The sequence below is a fragment of the Symphalangus syndactylus genome, chromosome 16, assembly GCF_028878055.3.
Source record: "Symphalangus syndactylus isolate Jambi chromosome 16, NHGRI_mSymSyn1-v2.1_pri, whole genome shotgun sequence".
NCBI lineage: Eukaryota > Metazoa > Chordata > Mammalia > Primates > Hylobatidae > Symphalangus > Symphalangus syndactylus.
The window spans coordinates 50,716,545-50,728,549 of NC_072438.2; the positions used below are offsets into that span (position 1 = coordinate 50,716,545).

At 36.5% G+C, this 12,005-nt stretch overlaps 1 long non-coding RNA gene across 1 annotated transcript in view; it reads right to left on the reverse strand.

Moving 5' to 3' along the window:
• LOC134732742 (uncharacterized) overlaps positions 1–12,005 on the reverse strand; it is a 39,636-nt gene that overhangs the window by 14,835 nt on the left and 12,796 nt on the right. The window lies entirely within an intron of this gene.

Here is a 12,005-nt window from a genome sequence, read left to right on the forward strand (position 1 = left end):
GTGGACCACGAGGTTAAGAGATTGAGACCATGCTGGCTAACACGGTGAAACCCTGTCTCTACTAAAAAAAAAAAACTAGCCAGGCATGGTGGCGGGTGCCTGTATTCCCAACTACTCGGGAGGCTGAGGCAGGAGAATGCCATGAACCCAGGAAGCAGAGCTTGCAGTGAGCTGAGGTTGCGCCACCGCACTCCAGCTTGGGGACAGAGTGAGACCGTCTCGAAAAAAAAAAAAATTATTTCATTGTTTTCATGATACTACAAAGGTAGCACAAAATTTCTTTTAGCTGTGTTACAAATTTGGAAAATAGAATGACCAGTATTTACAGTTAAGAAAGTATTATGTGAAAGAATGTATACATATAAGCAATTGCTGATAGGAGAGTTAGTTAGTTGGCAGTACATTAGCTAACTGTGGTTTGACTGAATGACCAGTGTTTGAAACGAATTTACACTAAACAAGGCCTCTCAATTAAAAGTGGATTTGTTTTTATTACTTTAATAAAGCAATAAATTTTTAGTCATTTTTAAAGGTTGAAAGTCATTACATTTCATGAGATTTAACCATTTCAAACTAGAAATATGTTTTATCATTAAGCCTCTTAAAGTATTATTTAAACTAAACATTGCTTAGTTTATTTTAAACTTTTATTCTGCACTATAAAAATTCTGGGAGAAAACCTAGAAAAATGCTCCTCTGGACATTGGCTTAGGATAATAATTCACGGCTAAGACATCAAAAGCAAATGCAACAAAAACAAAAATCGACAAGTGGAATTTAAGTAAACAAAAAAAGCCTCTGCACAGTGAAAGATAAAAATCAACCAAATGAACAGACAACCTGCAGAATCGGGGAATCTAGTTGTGAACTATGCATCTGACAAAGGAATAATATCCAGAATCTACAAGGAACTCAACCAACTCAAACACAACAAAAAATCACTAAAAAGTGGGCAAAATACATTAACAGACATTTTTCAAATGACCAAAACGCACATAAAAAATACTCTACATCACTAATCGTCAGAGAAATGCAAATTAACACACAATGAGATACCATCTTACACCAGTCAGAGTGGATATTTTCAAAAAGTCAGAAAATAACAGATGTTGGTGAGGTTGCAGAGAAAAGGGAATGCTTACTTAAAGTTGAAGGGAATGTATATTACTACAACTCCTGTGGAAAATAGAATAGAGATTTCTCAGTGAATTAAAAATACAACTACCATCTGGGATTTGATCCAGCAATCCCACTGCTGTTTATCTACCCAAAAGAAAAGAAATAATGTAAAAAAGACATCTGCACTTACATGTTTATCATAACACTATTCCCAATAGCAAAGATAGCGAATCAACTTGAGTGTTCATGAATGGATGATTCCATAAAGAAAATGTGGCATACATATGGACACATGCACACACACACACACACACACACACACACACACACACAGACCATGGAACACTATACAGCCATAAAAAAAGAAAATCATGTCTTTTGCAGCAACATGGGTGGAACTGGAGGCCGTCATCTCAAGTAAAATAACCCAGAAACAGAAGGTCAGTTATTCTCATTATAAGCAGGAGCAAAATAATGTGTACACAAGGATATAGTGGAATAATAGACATTGGAGACTCAAAAATTGGGAGGATGGGAGGAGAGCGAGGCAGGAGAAATTATCTAATGCATACAATGTGCACTATTTGGGTAATGGTTACACTGATAGCCCAGACTAAACCACTATGTAATGTATACACCTAACGAAACTGCACCTGTACTCCCTAAATCTATAAAAATAAAAATAAAACATTCCGTTTACATTTTCTCAACTCAGAGTTAATACTACCTAATATATTTTTTTCTGACTTCTGTTGATTCTTAAACCAGAAATCTTAATCTAATCCAAGTAAAATAAGTCTTAGAACAGCTGGAAAACTAAGCACGTGTATCTGATTTTATTCTCTGTGTCTATTTAAGATAACATAATTTTTTATGTTTTACAAAATTTCTTTGCATCTGAGGTGCAAATAAGTGTTTATTTAGTGAACAAATGTTTTAATGTGTACAACGCATAGTATACTTCTTTATCTATTTTTCATTCAAAAAATATTTATGAGGTGTCTAATATTTGGCAGAGTCTAGAATTTGTCACAGGTGAATGTGATGCTACAGACACTTTGTTAAACAGAAGAGTGACCGGTTAGTTTACATTTTGATTGGTAAAAAGGAATATGAGCAAGTGTACAATTAATAAATGTTAATTTCAGACACTGAAAATATTAATTTCAGATACTGACAAATATATAAAGGAAGCAAACGTGTATAATATATAAGAAAAGAATTGGGGTTTGTACTCTATTTCTGAAGTTTTCTCACTTAGCAGATTAAAAATAACTTCACTATTGTCGTTCTATATATAAGAAAAATGTGATAATAACTGTAAGAAACAATAAATCAGTAAGATTTCATCAAAATTGATTTGGAATTTGCTGATACTGGCACATCATCAATGATTGGTCTTATAATTTGGTGGCACTTTTTTACTATAGCTTTATACTTAATAATGATTCACTTTGGATTGTGAATATAATTGAAAATAACCTAGTACCTTCTCTGTACAAACGCAGGTTAGTAATTTTTAACGGATCCAAGTGACAATATTGGTTCAATAATCAAGTGTCAGCTTTTTTGTGTTTTTCTTCTCTGCTGATACACAAATAGAGGTGATGCTCCCATTTTAAATAATTGAAGTATGGATTAAAATACTAGCACCCTGACATCCTTTAGATATTCATAATATAGAACTAGCCAATTGTTTATGCCATCTGAGAAATGGCTGAAAATATTAAATTCTAAATAAGATTGCATAATTTTGGTAGCAGAATTTATACATTTAAAGAAAAAAATAGTTATATTATAAGAAAAATTCAAATTTCCCAAACAGATTTTTCATTAAGTTTCATATAAGGGAAATGGGTATGTAAAGTATTAGACAAGCTGGTATGCTTTCACACTTGGATCAATCAAAATGAAATTAAGGGGAAATTGGGCTTAACTGCTAAAGTATTGGTGCATAATTTACATGAGGAAATAAATCACTTCTGTTCCACTGTTGCCCAATCGGCTTCACTATGGGGATCAATACAGAGGAGATCAACTATAAATCAGAGATGGGCTATATTGTAAACTGGAAATAACCTAATCCATTTAGTGGAATCAGCCTCTTATTTCTTGTTTAACCCTCATCCTCTCATGGAATTCAAACTTATCTTGGGTGATTCTCCTTAGGTGAACATTTATGAGAACTGAGAAAATTTAAAAGGAAATATTCCATAGCTAATGGCAGTGGAGGGAGAAAAAGTGGAAAGAGAATGAGGAGAGAGTAGATCTGTGTTATTCTCAAGATCACTTCAGGAACTTGATTAATTCATTGCTACATTACTTTTTTATGTTGCCGATGAAGATTTTCTCTGACAATACAGGGATTCCCCTAGTTGGAGACTGAGCCTAAGTTGCTATTACTGTTTTATAGGTTAGGAAACTATCATTTAAAAGTGAAAAGGCTGCATAAATGTCTTCTTTTGAGAAGTGTCTGTTCATGTCCTCTGCCCACTTTTTGATGGGGTTGTTTGTTTTTTTCTTGTAAATTTGTTTGAGTTAGTTGTAGATTCTGGATATTAGCCCTTTGTCAGATGAGTAGGTTGCAAAAATTTTCTCCCATTGTGTAGGTTGCCTGTTCACTCTGATGATAGTTTCTTTTGCTGTGCAGAAGCTCTTTAGTTTAATGAGATCCCATTTGTCGATTTTGGCTTTTGTTGCCATTGCTTTTGGTGTTTTAGACATGAAGTCCTTGCCCACGCCTATGTCCTGAATGGTATTGCCTAGGTTTTCTTGTAGGATTTTAATGGTTTTAGGTCTAACATATAAGTCTTTAATCCATCTTGAATTAATTTTTGTATAAGGTGTAAGGAAGGGATCCAGTTGCAGCTTTCTACATATGGCTAGCCAGTTTTCCCAGCACCATTTATTAAATAGGGAATCCTTTCCCCATTTCTTGTTTTTGTCAGGTTTGTCAAAGATCAGATAGTTGTAGCTATGTGGCATCATTTCTGAGGGCTCTGTTCTGTTCCATTGATCTATGTCTCTGTTGTGGTACCAGTACCATGCTGTTTTGGTTACTGTAGCCTTGTAGTATAGTTTAAAGTCAGGTAGCGTGATGCCTCCAGCTTTGTTCTTTTGGCTTAGGATTGACTTGGCGATGCGGGCTCTTTTTTGGTTCCATATGAACTTTAAAGTAGTTTTTTCCAATTCTGGAAGAAAGTCATTGGTAGCTTGATGGGGATGGCATTGAATCTATAAATTACCTTGGGCAGTATGGCCATTTTCACGATATTGATTCTTCCAACCCATGAGCATGGAATGTTCTTCCATTTGTTTGTATCCTCTTTTATTTCATTGAGCAGTGGTTTGTAGTTCTCCTTGAAGAGGTCCTTCACATCCCTGGTAAGTTGGATTCCTAGGTATTTTATTCTCTTTGAAGCAATTGTGAATGGGAGTTCACTCATGATTTGGCTCTCTGTTTGTCTGTTATTGGTGTACAAGAATGCTTGTGATTTTTGTACATTGATTTTGTATCCTGAGACTTTGCTGAAGTTGCTAATCAGCTTAAGGAGATTTTGGGCTGAGACAATGGGGTTTTCTAGATATACAATCATGTCATCTGCAAACAGGGACAATTTGACTTCCTCTTTTCCTAATTGAATACCCTTTATTTCCTTCTCCTGCCTGATTGCTCTGGCCAGAACTTCCAGCACTATGTTGAATAGTAGCGGTGAGAGAGGGCATCCCTGTCTTGTGCCAGTTTTCAGAGGGAATGCTTCCAGTTTTTGCCCATTCAGTATGATATTGGCTGTGGGTTTGTTGTAGATAGCTCTTATTATTTTGAGATACGTCCCATCAATACCTAATTTATTGAGAGTTTTTAGCATGAAGCGTTGTTGAATTTTGTCAAAGGCCTTTTCTGCATCTATTGAGATAATCATGTGGTTTTTGTCTTTGGTTCTGTTTATATGCTGGATTACATTTATTGATTTGCGTATGTTGAACCAGCCTTGCATCCCAGGGATGAAGCCCACTTGATTATGGTGGATAAGCTTTTTGATGTGCTGCTGGATTCGGTTTGCCAGTATTTTATTGAGGATTTTTGCATCAATGTTCATCAAGGATATTGGTCTGAAATTCTCTTTTTTGGTTATGTCTCTGCCAGGTTTTGGTATCAGGACGATGCTGGCTTCGTAAAATGTGTTAGGGAGGATTCCCTCTTTTTCTATCGATTGGAATAGTTTCAGAAGGAATGGTACCAGTTCCTCCTTGTACCTCTGGTAGAATTCAGCTGTGAATCCATCAGGTCCTGGACTCTTTTTGGTTGGTAAGCTATTGATTATTGCCACAATTTCAGGACCTGTTATTGGTCTATTCAGAGATTCAACTTCTTCCTGGTTTAGTCTTGGGAGGGTGTATTTGTCGAGGAATTTATCCAGCCAAAAAACACATGAAGAAATGCTCCTCATCACTGGCCATCAGAGAAATGCAAATCAAAACCACAGTGAGATACCATCTCACACCAGTTAGAATGGCCATCATTAAAAAATCAGGAAACAACAGGTGCTGGAGAGGATGTGGAGAAATAGGAACACTTTTACACTGTTGGTGGGACTGTAAACTAGTTCAACCATTGTGGAAGTCAGTGTGGCGATTCCTCAGGGATCTCGAACTAGAAATACCATTTGACCCAGCCATCCCATTACTGGGTATATACCCAAAGGACTATAAATCATGCTGCTATAAAGACACATGCACACGTATGTTTATTGCGGCACTATTCACAATAGCAAAGAGTTGGAACCAACCCAAATGTCCAACAACGATAGACTGGATTAAGAAAATGTGGCACATATACACCATGGAATATTATGCAGCCATAAAAAATGATGAGTTCGTGTCCTTTGTAGGGACATGGATGAAACTGGAAAACATCATTCTCAGTAAACTATCACAAGAACAAAAAACCAAACACCGCATGTTCTCACTCATAGGTGGGAATTGAACAATGAGAACTCATGGACACAGGAAGGGGAACATCACGCTCCGGGGACTGTTGTGGGGTGGGGGGAGGGGGGAGGGACAGCATCAGGAGATACACCTAATGCTAAATGACGAATTAATGGGTGCAGGAAATCAACATGGCACATGGATACATATGTAACAAACCTGCACATTGTGCACATGTACCCTAAAACCCTAAAGTATAATAAAAAAAAAAAAAAAAAAAAAGTGAAAAGGAATTTCTGTTAACTAAGTATTAAAACTTGAATTTATTTTTGTGCCATTTCCCTTTAGACAGTGAAAAATAAATCACTCCACAGAAATTTGTGAGTTAGGCAAGCCTGAATACACGGAAGCAACTAAAAATAATAACTTATGGATGAAACATTTAAGTGTTATACTTACCAGGGTAAATTTACTGTTTATTGTAGCAAATTTATATCCCTGCATAGGCTTCACTTAGATTAATGTTTTGTTTTGTTTCTTCTAAAGAAAAATTAAAGTGTCCTATGTCTTTAAGTCATGGCTTATTCTTGCAGAGTTTGGGATGCACTTGTTCAGCAGTAGCTCCTGAGGGATCTGGAATATAGACCCTTCAAACAACAGGGGTTCCAACCAATATGCTGCTCACCTCTTATCATAGGAGAGTTGATGAAAACAACTCTCCTACGGTGTTGGCAAAGTACAACCTGGCTCGGAATGATGATGTGCTAAACTCAGAGGGCACTGGCACTATTATTTCCGACTAAATTTATTTAGATCTTAGAAAAATGCACTAATGTTGAACTTTCTCTGATACCTCCTGTAAAGCCATACCCATGCTGCTATGCACAGCCATCCAATTTGCACACTGTGACAAAAGCAGCCTGTCTGGGGACAGATAGAGACTGGAATTCAGCCTGGCACAGGAGTAGTTCCCACTAGAAGAAGGAAGAAAGGAACATCTTTGTCTTTTATTGCACAGAAGTGGAATCTACTCACTGAGCTGTGAACTCTGTAGATGCGATCCTCTGAGAGGCGTCGTTTTCTATCTGCCTGCAGGAGATGCCTTTCCAAATTCAAACATGGGTTCTGAATATGCTTCCAGACGCACTGAGAGCAGCCATGTAGATGAGAGTTGAGATTTTCCCACAAGGATTAGATTTGCCCATTGCAAATTATCCAGGAAATTATTCAGGAAATAAACATTTAAGGACTAGGCTTCAACTAGTCCTTAATGAAACTTCGTTTCTTTCTAAGTATTCGGAAAAATTTTTTTTTGGATTCTGAAACATGGTGATGTATAGATTCCTATCATTACCATTTGCTTGTGGTACAGGAAAAAGGGAGCAGGGTCGCACATTAAGGATCATTAAAAGCAGAAATTTTGCAATAGTCATAAGCTTTGTTTTACTTTTCTTCCAGAATTCTAAACCTTTAGAAAATTCTTATCAACTATGATGACTAGAATTGACTTCCTGTGGATAATTACAGAAACTGCCTCTCTCTTGTTAAGGATATAGTTCAAAGGGCTGATCAATATTTCTTTTTCTAAGAAATAGTGGAGACATCTTTATTTATGGGAGGGGCAATATTTGCAGAGGGAGCTGGCACAAAGGTCTAGCATAGCAAGAAATTAAAAAACAAAATTGATATTTCATGTGCTCTAATACATTTTTCTTAAATGCTATGAACATACCTGAACCTGGTGATGGTCCTAGAAGCTGATTTTTAATAACAATATGGACAGCTACTCACAATAGCCATGATAAAACTTTTCATAAAATTAATTAATATTTATTAACTAAAATTAGTTTTTTCTCTGCTATTGAAAATATTTTCTTTCAATTTTTGAATTATGATGTATATCAAACAATACTAATGTTTCCCATTTGAAATGCAGTTTAGAAAAGATCACCAAGAAACTCGATAATAATCCCAAAAGAGGTGTCAGAAGTTTTAGATAAAAAGCGATAACTCCATTTATAGGTGATAAATTACCAATCAGAAAACATTTAGCCAATGCCTTTTATATAAATTTTATATGAAGCCTTGTAGAATGAAGTGTTCATGGACCTTATCTGAAGCCACATTAAAGAGGCTTATTTCTGTTTATAAAAACAATGATCACCACATTGAAAGGAACAGAGAAAAGATAGCTGGAGGGAGAAAATGCACACATGCCAGGTACAAGGTTTAAACTCTTAAAGGCGCTAAAATTGGTTCTCTTCCTCTTGTGCAGTAAGCAAATTCCCTTTATTTGAGTTTGATTTCCAACACTAAGAATTATCATTAAACAACAGAAAGCTGTGGACACACTGCTAGATTGAAGAATTAGTAAATCTAAGTTATGGACTTAGTTCTCTCACGAACCATTGTGTCTTTAAATAAATCAGTTATTCATTCTGTATTGATCTTATCATTTCCCAAATAGAAATAATTATAAGAATGTTTGCCTATTTCCCATTTAGCTGTAACAATCTCCCTTTTAATGACATATTTTAATTGGCCTTGATTTTGACATTAAATGTAGAATGCTATCTTGGAAAGAAGATATTAGAGAAATAATTTGCTACCCTTATAGCATAGTTTTCCAGGAAGGGAAATAAATGAAGTAGGGTTGCTTTCCGTGAAAGCTGAAAATTATCTGTGACTGCCAACAACATAATACAGCTACATAACTCATTCATTCATTCATTCATTTTTAAAATAATTACTACAAGCCAAATTCATTCTAGTTATGGGAATGTAGCAATAAACAATGCAGACAGACCCACATGCAGCTTAATTTCTAGTGGGACTTATACAATGAACACATTAACAAATAAGCAAATTAGGCAATTTCAAGTCAATACATCAAAGAAAGTTAAGAAGGGTAATGGCTTTTGATGGGGATACAATAAGGAGGGAAGATACCTAATTTAGCTGGGTTAGCAGGAAAAACTCTTCCGGAAAAGAGACCTTTAATATGAAACCTGAATAATACAAGAAAACACTGATGTGATGATGATCTTACAAAGAATAGAAAAAGGATTCCAGCAATTTAAATGAAAAAGATATTTCAGACTTGGCCTGACCACATAGAAATCATGTAGGGATTGAATCACTTATGAGGATTATTGGTTCCCTACTCTTGAATATTCTCATTAAATAAGTCTGAAGAGGTGAGAGAATCATTTATTCTTCATTTGCACCCTCCTGCTTTTGGTGGATCTGCAAAGAAGGAACGATGACAGATACAAAATGGAACTTTCTTTCTTATCCAACTAAGGTAGATCAATTGGGCAATTAGGAGGTACAAGATGAAAAAATAAAATAGTAGCACCACTTTCCTATTCACTCTGTTAAATAAGAAATAACCAAAATCAATCATAGATAGAGCTGACCCCTTAATTCATACCAAAATAAATACTGCAGTCCTACAACATTTCACATGAACACATAAAATATTCAGAAAATTCTGTCTGCAAATGCAGAAAACACCGTCAATCTCAACTGTCTTTCTTTACTTACAAAGATTTAGAGTGCTTTTGAGAGGCAGAGAAAAAGCTGTAACTATCATTCTACATCAAGCCACTACCATTAAAATGCCTGTCACACTTACGATAAAAACAAAGATGAACACAAACTGCTTATGTAGCTGAGAAACTATCAGTAAGCAAATTGACAGTATATTTAGATACTTGGTATATCAAAACAAAACATTTTCCTAGACAAAATATAAATGCTGTTTATATTTATAGAACCAAGCTCACTTGCTTAAAAATCTTTAAGAACTTGAATACTAACTGATGAAACAACAGAGCAATATAAACTGCATCAATAATCTTTTTGAGAAAGTATAATTGATTTATTTATTAAGATTGATATGAATAGTATTCCCTTTTCATATTTCTTTTCCCAATTTGCTCCTAAATCCCATCAAAGATACAAACATTTGCATCTAAGTCCCATCATATATGGAAATATAAAAGCTGCAACATTGACGGGGCCCTTGGCGGATCTAGAATGTTATCATGAACCAGCCAAAGCTCAATGTTCAAAGTCAGCTGAGGCAAGGTCTTCATGGTGAAAGAAGAAAGGGATCAAACATGAAACTAAAAGCTAGCTTCTACTTCTGACACTTTCAGTAACTAACTGTCAAGAAGTCCCAAGTGGATTGTACATGTTGTACCTAGTGAGTTGTATGATACCAAGCGTGGAGGGGCTGTCCTGCTAAGGAGAGTCAACTGCTGCTGACGGCAAGAATGTAAAGTACATGGACTTTGGTATGCAAGGCATACCGTCGCAGTCAATTCAAAAGCCAAATTCTGTGAGCCATTTGTCCAGGCTTCTCTGTCCTAGGACCTCAAATCTCAGACCCTTTCCATAAAAATTGTACACTTTTAAGGTCACTCTACAAATTAGCTTCAACATAGAGAGGGAGTTAATATAAAGGAAGACATAAAATTCTGAAATAAAATCACCTGGTTTAGTGTCCTGGGTAGGACCAGCTTCAAGTACATATAACTTTCTCAGGGACCAAAAGAGGCCCCAACCCTGGAATTTAATGTTCAGCAGTGATTGTCTTGAAATTATTACTAATTTTATTTTTGAATTTGTTTTGGAAGTGAAGTCTGATAGGGCAGCGGAGCATGCGTGCATTCGGGGCTTGTAGCTTGTTTCAACACATCCTGTCTCCCACCCCCAGTCCACCTTCCCACCTCTCCTGGATGAGTTCTCTGTCACCTGCTCTGCTCCGCCCACCTACCAATTGCTGCCACCCTTTCCTTGTGGTGGGAGTCTAGGCACAGGCACAGGGAGGGTTGGGGTTGAACACAGGCCTCATGCAGCATTGAAGGCAGGACTTCCTGTACCTTTCATCTTTTGAGGGTTGTCATTAACTCCATGAGTATCCTCATGCCCAAAGGGGCATGTCACTAAATAGCAAATTAAAACCACCATGATTGCTGAAGAGAGAGAATGGGGAAGAAAGGAGAAATCTTTTTAATTGGTTTGTGAACAAGGGATCTCACATTTTCATTTTCCATAGGACCTCACAGATTATGTAGCTGGCTCTGATTTCAGATTTACCATACTTGATGTGTTATCCTAGGAAAATCACTGAATCACTCTCACTTTGTTTCTTCATATGTAACTATGGATTTGGTTTCCTGGTATACAGTGGTGCCAACTGAAAGTATCATTATCTTGATAAGAAATGCGGTAGCAGGAGGGGACATAATGAGTTGCCTTTGAGCTGATCAATTAATACTTACTTTGACTTTAAATCACCTTAAACATACAAACCTGTAGATCATCCACTGAAAACTAGAAGTATCACTGCCAAATCAGAGGAGAAGATACGTTTCTCAAACATCAGATTAGAACTTGAAAACACTTCCCATAGAATTAATTTTATAAGTCTTAGCCAGACTGTACAATATTATTTAGTCTCATAGTTAAACTATATACAGATTAAATAAGACTGTGTTGTCTTGTTTAGAAACTTGTTACTTTTAACATTATAATGCCATTCTTATATTTTCACAGGAAAATGTATATTTTGTTTCAAAACATACCGAAATAAACTTAATCATGCATCTTTGTATGCTGCAGGTAGGCTGACAGTAATGTATTTTGAGATTTCAGTAGTGGTTGTTAGGGATGTACAAATTAAAAGTACCTACTGGCCAGGCGCGGCAGCTCACTCCTGTAATCCCAGCACTTTAAGAGGCTGAGGCGGGTGGATCACGAGGTCGGGAGTTCGAGACCAGCCTGGCCAATATGGTAAAACCCCATCTCTATTAAAAATACAAAAATTAGCTGGGCAAGGTGGCATGTGCCTGTAGTCCCAGCTACTTGGGAGGCTGAGGCAGAAGAATCGCTTCAACCCCGGGAGGGGGAGGTTGCAGTGAGCCAAGATCGTGCCACTGCACTAC